Source organism: Nuphar pumila, chromosome 5, assembly GCF_984573655.1.
Source record: "Nuphar pumila chromosome 5, dmNupPumi1.hap1.1, whole genome shotgun sequence".
Classification (NCBI taxonomy): domain Eukaryota; kingdom Viridiplantae; phylum Streptophyta; class Magnoliopsida; order Nymphaeales; family Nymphaeaceae; genus Nuphar; species Nuphar pumila.
Genome location: NC_143253.1, coordinates 74,470,584 through 74,483,162, shown reverse-complemented (window position 1 = coordinate 74,483,162; position 12,579 = coordinate 74,470,584).

Genomic DNA, 12,579 nt, shown 5'->3' with positions numbered 1-12,579 from the left:
AAAGAAATGGAAAAAGAGAGAGAAAATGACATGTGGCACCCCCTCTAGGTGAACCCCACGCTGACACATGGCAGAGAAATGGGAGGAGAGTGAAAAAGACAAGTGGCACCTTCTCCAGGGACAAGGCTCCTATATTTTTGGTTTTTTCAAAATTTAGGTTTTTCAAAAGAAAAGCCTATGTGATGCCACCTCAGGGTGGACTCCACATTGCTTCTTTATTGAAATAAAGACAAGATAGAAAACCTCTTTTTGGAATTTTCATAAAATTTTGGACTAATTGGCAAAACATAAATTTTGAAAAGAGTTGGCCCCGGTGGGTTGATTTTGTAAAAGGAAGATATTTGAAATTGTTTGACAAAAGGGCAAAATCTGAGATGAAATTTATTGAAAATTATCCATATTGTTTTCTTGATAAAATATTTTGAAATTCAGAGTCCTGGGGTTAAAATGGGAAGAATTGATAATTTTAAAGACCCAGGGTTTTGAAATTGATTTTAAAAAGAGTTGAAATTCAAATCTGGATTGAAAATTTTGAAATCGAGAGTTCTGGACCTCGAAATGACATGCTGTGCAGTGCAGTGATATGAAATGTTCATGCAATGCTATGCAATGACATATCTTATGAAATGTAATCTTGAATCAGGATTTGGAGATTCCCGTCTCCTGTCAGGAGTAGAATTTTGAACATCTGAGCTAAAAATAGAGAAATTTTGAGAGTTGCAGATGCAATTTAGACTTCTGTAAGTTTCGGGCTCAGAAAATGACCATTTTGCCCTTCGGCGATTTCAAAGGTTGGATGATGATGCTTGGTGGAAATGTTGGAGAGGTGAATGAAAATTTGGGGTGTTTACAACCGTGTTGTCAACATCTTTCATCTAGTTGCCCACTGCTACAGTGTTGTTTGCAACAACTTGAGTCAAATTCATTCCCTTGCTACAGCTACACTATTCCACAATCCCCTGTACAATGCTTTAGTGCTTCCATTTATGCATAGCTCATTGCTAGCATTATTGCACCAACACAACCACCCATATTCCAGCACATTGTCCACCCCATCATTCGTTGCCACAGCCCCTTTACCACATCTCCTATCTCACAAGCTATTGTATATACCCTATATATATATATATATATATACCTATATACATATATATATATACCTATATATATGAACATACATTTATATATGCATGTATATATATGTATGCATATAGGTGTATATGTCATTTTCCATCTTTCCATCATGTATATCTTGGCATATGATCATTTTATCATTGACCTCCATATGATATGTGCAATTTTCTTCTATTTTCATACTAACCAAGTGTTTTGCAGGGAATATGTGGAAAATGTCATTACTTGGGAATTGTATTTTCAATTTTAAGTATTGTAATAAGTTAGGTCTTAATGAAAATGTACATTTTCTGCACTAGATAGAATGAATGAGCATATAAAATCGCTTGTTTTCATATCATTTTTATCTTATTTCTCAAGGACCTCACAAATGGGACCACGAATGGCACGTGCACCATTTCGTAAAAAGTGATTAATCCTAAGTTGATGATTTGCATCAATGGCCATAGTCAGGATGTAAACAAAACTTAGGATTTTCATCTTTTACGAAATAACACTGGATCCACACTGGATCCTCTTTAAAAAATCATCATATTTTCTTTAAATATTTTTCCTCTTTTATCAGAGTTTAGTTTAAAATTAATTCAATACATATATCATTGGCCATAGTCAGGATATATTGAGAGTTAATTTCATTTTAAGCTCTATAAAAGCACCAAAATGTATTTTATTCTTTGCTTGAATTTAAATATAATTATTATATAATACATTCAATGACCATAGTCAGGGGTGTATTATATCCTCAATCTTATTTACATTCATTCAAAGAATGAAATATGATTTTCAAATCCGATTTCAAAATTATTTAAATTCATTCATCATTTTAGGATAGAGTTGCATCATATTTTCAAAATTCTTTCAAAACCCCAAGTGATTTTGAATATCTTTCTTCAAGTTTCTATCCAAATTCTATCTCAAAATTCGATTTCAAAGTCCAATTTGACTTAGAAATTTCAAATTCATTTCAAAACTTCAAAAAAAAAAATCCAATATAAATCAAACTTCAACGTTCAAATCAACTTTGAGGTTCCAAAATTCATTTTCAAAATTTAAATTTAAATCAATATCTCAAAATTCAATTTCAAAGTTCAATTTAGCTTTGAAATCTCTGATTCATCTTCTGGTTTCAAATTCAAAATTATTCTTCATCTTCAAAGCTCTATCCCAAGATTGAGTCTTGATTTTCAATTCAAAGTTATGAGAATGATTCTGAAAATTCGATTCTTCCCAAGTCTTAAATATCAATTTGGGTTTTCAAAACCCAGATCCATCTTCAAAAGTCCCATGTGGACTTTCAAAATCCAAAACCAAAGTTAGATCCCAATCCCAATTTAGATCCAGATTTCCAAATACAATCACCACTTTCGGATTCCAGATCTTGGATCCAAATCCATCTTAGGATCTAGAATCCAATTCCATCTTGGATCTCAGACTTCAGATCCAAAACCCATTTTTTGGATCCAGAATCCAATTCCATTTTGGATCTCAGAATTTAGATCCAAAACCCATTTTTGGATCCAGAATCCAATTCTACCTTGGATCTCAGACTTCAGATCCAAATTCCATTTTAGGATCCAGAATCCAACTTCATCTTGGATCTCAGACTTCAGATCAAATTCTCATTTAGGATTCTAGATCCAGAATTCAACTTCATTTTGGATCTCAGACTTCAAATCCAAATTTCATTTAGAATTCCAGATTTCGGATCCAACTCTATCTTGGATCTCAGACTTCAGATCCAAATTCCATTCCAAATTTTGGATCCAATTCCGTCTTTGATCTCAGACTTCAAATCCAATTTCATTCCCAATTCCAGATTTCTAATCAAATTCTATTCTCAATTCCAACTTTCAAATCTAATTCCAATTCATTCCAGATTTCAAAATCCAAGTTTATCTTGATTCCCAAAATTCCAAAAACCAATACTGTTTCTTAATTCTATTTGGATTTCTCAAATCTCATTCTGATTTCAAACTTCAAAGCTAGAATTCAATTCCATTTCAAACATTCATCTAGGTCCAAAATTCTAATTCAAAATCCAAATTCTGACTTTGAAACTTCCTTTCCTTTCCTTTTATCTCAAAACTTCAAACCATTCTTTTCAAAGTATAGATTTATTCTCTCAAACTCTGATTATTTTCAAAAACTTAGAACTTCAAAATATCTATCCAAGATCTATCTCAAGTTCTAAGTTAGAAACCATTTCTTCACTTTAGTATCAAATTCATCTCAGAAATACTTGGAGATTTCCAAATCATTGTTCAAAAAGAGCATACATCTTTGCATTGCACAAGCATGATTCTTTGTGCATTTAGACTTAGAATTAATTCTTAGATAATCTTTGAGCAAAACAAAAAGGCATAAATTCGACCCTTGGTTCAATTACCTCTGGTAAAGGCGCCAGGAACGGTCGAACCTCGTACCGATGAGCGAATCCCGTCTCCCAAATTTTTCCACAAATATTTCAAAAACGGAGGCGAGTTGTTTTCTTAAATGTTTTCAAAAATTAAGGTCAAGTGAGACCCCGCAAAAGAATTCCTCTCTCTCTCTTCTTTCCTTTCTTTTCTCTTCTCTCTTCTTTTCTATCTTTTTATTTTCTCCCTTCAAAAAGGAGGAAATAGAGGCTAAAAAGGAAAAAGAGAAGGAAGTGCGAGAAAGACCAAGAGAGGAAAATTTTTGCGATGATCACACATAGATCCAACCAGACGAAGACGAATCCCATCACGGTCGCCAAACCTGTGATCATCGCAAAAATTTTCATCTCGTTCCTCTTTTCCGTTCTTAAGCCTTTCTAACTTCGATTCTCTTTTTGAAGGGGAATAAAAGATAGAAAAGAAGAGAGAATAAGAAAAGAAAGAAGAGAGAGATGAACTCTTTTGCATGGTCTTACTTGACCTTAATTTTGAAGATATTTAAGAAGATAACTTGCCTCCGTTTTGAAATATTTGTGGGAAAAATTGAGAGACGGGATTCGCTCGTCGGTACGAGGTTCGACCGTTCTTGGCGCCTTTACCAGGGGTAATCGAACCAAGGGTCGAATTGCCTTTTTGCTTTGCTAAAAGATTATCTAAGAATTTTATCCTAAATCTAAATACACAAAGAATTATGCTTGTGCAATGCAAAGATGTATGCTTTTTTTGAAAAATGATTTGGAAATCTTCAAGTATTTCTGAGATGAATTTGATAATAGAGTGAAGAAATGGTTTCTAACTTAGAACTTGAGATAGATATTTGAAGTTCTAAGTCTTTGAAATAATCAGAGTTTGGGAAAATAAATCTGGACTTTGAAAGGAATGATTTTGAAGTTGAGATAAAAGGGAAATGAAGGAAGTTTCAAAGTCAGAAATGGGCTTTGAATTAGAATTTTGAACTCGGATGAATGTTTGAAATGGAATTGAATTCCAGCTTTGAAGTTTGAAATCAGAATGAGATTTAAGAAATCCAAATAGAATTGGGTTTAAGAGAAATGGAATTGGTTTTTGGAATTTGGAAATCAAGATAGACTTGGATTTGAAATCAGGCATCCTAAATTGAATTGGGTCTGAAGTCTGGAATTCTAAATGGAATCTGGATCTGAAGCCTGAGATCTAGGATGGAGTTGAATATGAGATTTGGATTTAAATTGGATATGAAGTCTGAGATAAAAAATAAGGTTGAATTCCAGAATCCTACATGAAATTGAATCTGAAGCCTGGGATTCAAAATGAAGTTGAATTCTAAGATCCTAAATGGAATTGGATCCGAAGTCTGAGATCCAAGATGGAATTGGATTCTGGATCCTAAATGGAATTTGGATCTGAAGTCTGAGATCCAAGATGGAATTGGATTTTGGATCTGAAGTCTGAGGTCCAAGATGGAGTTGGATTCTGGATCCTAAATGAAATTTAGATCTGAAGTCTGACATCCAAGATGGAATTGGATTCTGGATCCAAAAATAGAATTGGATCCAAGATCTAGAATCCAAGATGGAATTGAATTCTGGATCCTAAATAGAATTTGGATCTGAAGTCTGAGATCCAAAAGTGGAGATTGCATTTGGAAATCTGGATCCAATATTGGGATTGGGTTCGAACTTTGGATTTGGATTTTAAAAGTCCAAATGGGACTTTTGAAGATGGGTGTGGGTTTTGAAAACCCAGATTGAATTTAAAATTTGGGAAGAGTCAAACTTTGAGATTCAGAATCAATCTCAAACTTTGATTTTGAATTTGAAGATAAAAAAATAAACTTGATTTTGAATTAGAAGATGAATCAGAAATTTCAAAGTTAAATTGAACTTTAAAGTTTTGAATTTTGAATTGGAAATTGAAGTTTTGAAAAAAAAAATGAATTTGAAATTTCAAAGTCAATTTGGACTTTGAAATCGAATTTCGAATCTTGAAAATGAGATATAATTTGAATTTGAAATAGAAACTTGAAGAAAGATATTTAAGATCACTTGGATTTTTTTTTTAAAAAGAATTTTGAAAATATGATGCAATTCTATCCTAAATAATGAATGAATTTAAAGAATTTGAAATTAGATTTTGAAAATCCTATTTTATTCTTTAAGTGAATTAAAATAAGATTGAAGATATAATACATCCCTGACTATGGTCATTGAATGTATTATATAATAATCATATTTAAATTCCGGTAAAGAATAAAACATATTTTGGTGCTTTTATAGAGTTCAGAATGAAATTAACTCTCAATATATCCTCACTATGGCCATTGATATATATTTTGAGTTAATTTAAAACCAAACTCTGATAAAATAAGAAAATATTTAGAAATATGATGATTTTTGAAATGAGATCCAGTGTGGATCCTGTGTTATTCCATAAAAGATGAAAATCCTAAGTCTTGTTCACATCCTGACTATGGCCATTGATGTAAATCGTCAACTTAGGATTAATCACCTTTTATAAAATGGTGCACGTGCCATTCGTGGTCCCATTTGTGAATTTTTTGAGAAATAAGATGAAAATGATATGAAAACAAGTGATTTAAGGTATGTATATGCTCATTCATTCTATCTAGTGCAAGAAAATACACATTCTCATTAAGAACTAACTTATTACAACACTTAAAATTGAAAATACAACTCCCAAGTGATGACATTTTCCACATATTCCCTACAAAACACCTAGTTAGTATGAAAAATAGAAGAGAATTGCACATATCACATGGATTCAAAGATGCCAATGGTGAAAAGCTCATATGTCAAGATATTTATGATAGGAAGATAGAAAATGATATATATACCTATATACATACCTATATATATGCATGTATGTATATATATATATGCATATATATATATATATATATATATATATATATATATATATATATATATATATATATATATATATAATTATGGCATATACAATACCTTGTGACATAAGAGAGGTGAGAATTGGGTATGCACTCATGTTGTGTTGCCGAATTGAACGGTTCCAGCTATTGATTTTTTTGAATAGACTACAAGACAACTCTTCCAAACATATTAAAAAAATGATTTTATGGCAAGATCAACCTCAAAAGACATCAATGCTGAATTCCATACTGAAATTCAAAAAAAAAAAAAAACAACATTTACAAGGAAAAGCAAAATGGTGGACATTGAGCCTTTGGGAGGCTGTGTGAAGGAAAAATGCTGCAGTGTAGCAGGTGTATGATGGGTATGGGGTGCTGGGCAGCTGTAATCATCACCAGGGATGTTGCAGCAGGTATGACCATGGCTGGTTAAGATGTGCTGGAAGGAAACAACATTATGCCCAATAAATGGCAGGGGTGTGGGTGTAGGTGGTAGTACTTAAAGGGAACCTGCAATAGGTAATTTCAGCAATACATAGCTGATAGTGGACTGTTGGCAGCTACGGCATGGTGAGGGTAGTGTGGAAGATACTGTGAGGTGGTGAGATTGGGGATGGAAATGAGAGCATAAGTGAATATTGAAGTAGGAAGGCAGCAAATAAATAGTCGTGGTATGGTGATTAGTAATGGATGAAGGTACTGTGCTGAAAAGGTTGCTGCAATGTTATAAATAGTGTCTACTTGAATATGGGTGCAGTGAAGGAGCTAGTGTTGTAGCATTGGCTGGGATTTGTAATGGGAGTTTAGTAACATTGAAAGAATCAAATGAATGTTGGGCCACCTAGGGGTTGTAGATGGCCGACACCCCCACAGATGCCCAAGAGTGAAGCTACAGCAGTGCCTAAGCACTGCTGTAAATACTAAAGAGGGGAGGAATGGGAATATGTGTTATGCTGCAAGAGAGTAATAATGCTGGGTGTATTAAATGGTGAGTGGGTTTTTGTAGGAAGAGTGGCAGAATGTGTATGCAGTGCTATTGAGATTGAAGATGGCACATCTAATGGAGGCTTGTGATGGATGTAGCAGTGAGCAACTTTGACAGCTCTTGATGCAAGCGCTTTTCCAAGAATTGCCTTCTAAATCTCATCATCTCGATCCACAATAGCATTTTAGTACATCAGAAGTCAGCATATAATCCTGATTTGTTCATTTTCCCAACAATTTGTTTAGCTGCATTATTGAGGTTATTTGTTCCATAGATCACAACACTTTCTTACAGAGTTTACAAAAATTTTAGAGGGTTTTCAGATAACTTGTCAACAGCTATGAGAGTTTACGACTTCAAGTTCCTACTGTGGATAAACGGATGAATCCTTTGATGATGAGTTTACCCAGCTGCACTCTGATATTGAAAATGGAATAGGCTACAAGTAACTTCCATCCATCTAGGAGAATAAGTGGAGGTAAATTCAATGTGGTGTTCAAGAGAATCCTAAGGATGACACATAAGTTGTAACCAAAACACTTTCGACAGAATCAGAGTAAGGAGACCACATGAGAGATTCACATAATATCAAAAGTTAGACAACCAGACCTTATCCAATTAATTGGATGTTGTATCCATAAAGGTAGCCAGATGTTGGTTTATGGATATCTGGATAACAACAACCTCTCAGATGCCTTACTAGGTCCCCAAAAATTGAACTTCACTGATCTAAGAGAGCGGCAGTTTACACTGGTGTTTCCTCTAGACTTACATTTCTCCATAAGGAACTTGAGCCACGTATTGTAACCATGACATCAAAGCAAGAAACAAATCTTATTGATAAAGATTTCCTTCCAAAAGTTGCAGAGGTTACAGGCTTACAATCAAGTTGCAGAACTAATGCCCCGAGGAAATCAATGAGAGCTACGATCACTGTGTCACAACAGGGGATTAACCCAAGGTCTAAGGAGGAGTATTGATCCTGCTATTTTATCTTTCAAGGGAGACACACAACTGATTTTCCACCATCATTTGTTCTTGTTGATACAACAAAAGCATCCTATTATGTTTAGACAGTCATTCATGGAGATTGAAACCACGATATAACAGAATGCCTTTTAATACATTTATTGATCCATTATTTCAGTAATAGATGAATTTACTAAATTGAACAAGCAACGAATGGATCACCTCATCTAATTAATGAACAAAATATTAGGAAAGCATATGATACAAATGCCTGGAAGAGAGATAAAGAAGGCCACAGATAGCGTAAATCAAAAAGAGAACGCAGAGAATGAATATCCATTACAGTCAACACATCAATGACGTTTAATAAAATCAGTCATAGGTGCAGGCGCTAACGGGTGCCAGAGCAATGCATGTAAGACATGATCAGCACACATGAAACACGAAAAAATTCTGAATGCTCTTATAACCCATGATCAAAATAAAGGAGGAAGTAATCAGAGCAAAATGGAAGAAACTATATCTAAGTAGGGAAAAGCATGATAAACAAGACTAATGACTAGCATCAATTAATGAAACAGATTGAAATAATGGAAATACGACTGCAGGTAGTAAATTTCAATGACTGAAACAACATACATCAAATGGATGATGGAACAAAACACAACGACAACAACAAAAAAAAGGGAAAGAAAATGCCAGGTATGAAGGTCGAAAAGCAGGGAGAAAAATAGACCCATATAATTGATAATGGAGATGTAAATCTAAAGCAATGAAGTAAAAACACATAGAACAATTTACAAAAACATATTATAAACAAGAGAAATCAACACTGATGTATCCTCAAAATGCATATCGCACAGATGCGTATTGCCACGAGGATTGATGCAACTGAGGATTAGATATCAGAATTAGAAATGGAAAGGACTATAGATACGAGAAGTAAAAAAAAAAATGCCATAGTTCATACCTTCCTAAGAAAATAGAATGAAGGTTTCAAAGAGAGCCTATCAAATTCCCTGGATCACTGTTTAGACATCACACAGCTCACCGGCAAACGAGTATTCAATATCTAGTTATGCCTCATCTGGATGTCCACTACAGACCACTACCAGAGGGTTTGATAGAAAATCAATTTGAGATTCAGATAAAACCCAAAAGAAGCATTGAATCTAATGGTATGAACAAAAGCAAATTGCAAAACAGAGGAATAAAAGTAATGATACAAAAGAAATATCAGAATTGAAGGATTCCATTTCATATTGCACAAGAGGGGGAGTGGATGATGCTAAACAACAATCCAACTTCCCCACAGGTGCGTTAATGGGGTCAGAATGAAAAGGGGAAAGACCAATATAAGAGCTTTGAGAGATGGAAGAATACTCACTGAAATGCTGCAGAGATTTTGATGAATTGAGTCTTTCTCTTCTTGGTGGGAGTCCTTTGCTACTGAAGAGAAGCTTGCTTGTGGGGATCCTTGTGTTGTAGGCTGGATGAAGGGAGTGCGAGTAGAGGAATTTGATGGATGATCCCCAAAAGGGGCCTCCGAGTGTCTTCTTTAAAGAGAAGAAGGAAAGTTCGAGAGGCAGTTTGTTGAGGATGGAAGGAGGAGAATGAAGAGATCGTTGAAGATGGACGATGGTGAGAGATGAAGGCTTCGTTGAGGAGGAGTGCGCGGGAGAGAGGTTGTTGCACATTTCCAATATTTCCAGAAAGAGGATCCTTCCAAACAAATTTTCAAAAAGTGGTTTTAAAAAGAGATTTTTAGTAAAACCTACTTTAAAAGGTTTAAAAACTACTCGTTGCATAGTTTTTCTTTAGTTTTTTTTTGTTTTTTTGTTGTCTTTCTATATTTTTGTATTTTTAGAATAAAACCCTAAAATTTACGAGAAAACAAAGATTTAAAACTAATTTTTTTTTTGGATTTTTTAGAAATATTTACAAAAGAGGGGTTTTCTGAGAATCTGGGGCTATTCTTTTGGAAAATTCTCCAGAAAGTGAGTTTAGACTCAGAATTTGGGGTGATATTCGAGTTTTCGGACCTCAAATTGAGAAAATATAAGATAGCGGATCCAAATGGATACCGGATGAGCTGTTTGAGCCATTTAGAAAATGTTTTTGGCATTTTTATAATTTCGATTTGTAAATTGAATAACGAGGCTCAAATTTGGATTTTAAACACTGGGTCTAGATCTGGAACTGAGTTGGATATATCAACATGAAATTTAATCCAGAAAGTCTGAAGAATAACTGAAATTTGGTTTTGAAATTGTTTTGATTTTCTGAGAAGATGGGGCCAGGGGCAAAAAGGGAATATTTATAAGGTTTTAAAAAATTTAGGGTGTTTACATGAAGCAATCGACAACTTTCCCTGATCTTATGAGGGGATTTTCTATTCGCCTCATTGCTCAATATTTTCAAACAATCTGCTCATATATCATCACAGACAATGGGATCTATAAAGGTCCTGCTGTTGTCTATCTCATCAAACATGACCAAGGTCACGCTACCCATCTGAATGACCAGCGCATACAGAGGAAGAGTATTGTAGCTATAGAGCCCCTGAATGATAATCTTGCAATAGACAAGCATGTTGACAATCCATAAAGAAAGAACGAACTCCCTAAAATTATCAGACCAAAGTTTAGCCAATGAAGAATCTTGGGATTAATAAGCCACTTTGTCCATTAGGCAAGAATGGAAGCCAAACGTACTCTAGGGAAATCAGTAAACAAACAGTACAGGTCATCCCTAAATGAACTTCATGATCAAACAAAGAGAAAACGTCAATGATAAGAATTATGATACACTTACAAATACGCAGACATAAAGTGCAATCTCAAATATATTCTGAAATAATATAAAATGAATCAGATTGAGAACAAAGCCAGGTGATTTGAACCAGAAGTGATCATCGGGTGATTTCGCTGAAGGTATTCCACGCTAACTTCTTTTGCCAACTGACTAATCATGTGCTCCAACTTTCCACCAACAACAGCAAGAAGCAGGATGAATGATGCTTCCCAATCACAAACTGCAGTAGCTAGATCTCATGAAAACTGGGCAAAATGATTCAGTAAATTCACATCACCATTTGCAGAAATATAAGTTCAGATAACATAAGTTTCTAAAATGAATTACCAATTCTCGATTTCAAACTGCAGAAATGCGAAAATGCATAATCAAGGGCGATATTATGGAATGTAAATAAAGAAGAACGAAAAACAACGAACAGAAAAGAAGAATAAGAAGAAAGTGATGCTATAAATTAAAAAAAAATATTAAATCTGAAGAAATTTATATTTACACAGACTAAATAAATTGGATAAGATGAATTGTGAAACTGAAAACAAAATGTTGGAACCACTAGTTCCGTTGATATTGCACGAAGGGAGGGGTCGACATTGTTATAGACAACTCAACCCCTCCATAGTGCGTTGATGGGGCTTGAATCCAGAAAACAAAGGAGAAATCAAAATTTATCAAGGTGTCGTAGATGCAATTCTCAAAACTGAATTAAAATATAAAACGCGACATCAAGATGTAAAACAAAGAATCAAAAGTATGGGAATCACCCAGAATTGTAAAGATAACTGTAAATGCATAATACAATATTAAAGAAAGCACAAATGAACAATGATGATAATAAATAAAAAATGCAGAAGATAAATCTGAAATATAACAACAGAGAGAAGAGGAAGAAGAAGTTGGCGGGATAAAAAAAACTATCAATCGAGAGATGGATTTCAGGTTGGTAGAGGGGAAGAGGGAGAAGAATTCCATCTTCTTCCTTCTCTTCCCAAACACTCGATCAAACCGATTTCCTCAAGCTTGATGTCTTCTTTTGCAGAGTTAGAGGAAAAAAATGGGTCAAGAGAGTGATTCGAGCGCAAAGGGATGGGTGAAGACGGATGGATTTGTGAAGAAGGCAATGCTGAGGTGAAAAATGGATCAAGAGGAAGAAGGAAGGTGCTGAGGTGAAGAAGCGATTTGATACATGAAGAAGGGGGTGCGGGGGTGAAGATGGATGCCGAGAGCTTCCTCTTTGCACCTTTTTAAAGAGGGAAAGGAGGAATCGGGAGGGGAGGAAGTTTGTTGGAGATGAATGGAAGGATGCGAGCAAAGATCGATCGGAGGGGGGGATCGATCGAGGGAGTTCCAGGCAGAGAGAGAGAGCTGGAAGAGGGAGC